The sequence below is a fragment of the Penaeus monodon genome, chromosome 15 (genome assembly GCF_015228065.2).
Source record: "Penaeus monodon isolate SGIC_2016 chromosome 15, NSTDA_Pmon_1, whole genome shotgun sequence".
NCBI lineage: Eukaryota > Metazoa > Arthropoda > Malacostraca > Decapoda > Penaeidae > Penaeus > Penaeus monodon.
The window spans coordinates 8599770-8599981 of record NC_051400.1 but is presented as its reverse complement, the minus strand read 5'-3'; the positions used below and the strand labels follow the sequence as shown (position 1 = coordinate 8599981).

At 41.0% G+C, this 212-nt stretch overlaps 1 protein-coding gene across 2 annotated transcripts in view; it reads left to right on the top strand.

Annotated features, from left to right (window-relative positions):
- LOC119581735 (RNA-binding protein fusilli-like) overlaps positions 1–212 on the top strand; it is a gene marked incomplete in the record, with an annotated part of 165619 nt that overhangs the window by 164760 nt on the left and 647 nt on the right. For both annotated transcript variants that reach the window (XM_037929866.1, XM_037929867.1), the window contains 1 exon segment: positions 1–212.

Here is a 212-nt window from a genome sequence, read left to right as displayed (position 1 = left end):
TACAGTATATTTGTAGGTGTGAAGGTGTAAGGCAGCTGTTGTGTACACGGCTGCCCTTGTTATGGCTGGGTGGTACTTTCCCACCTTTGACCTGCTTCTTGCTCATGAAAGGTGAGCATTCATGTAGTGTTAATATTTTTAGTTTTAAGTTAAACTTTGACATAGTAGAGCATATAGAATAGGACATTAGCAGCCGTGTGTACATGAGCAGT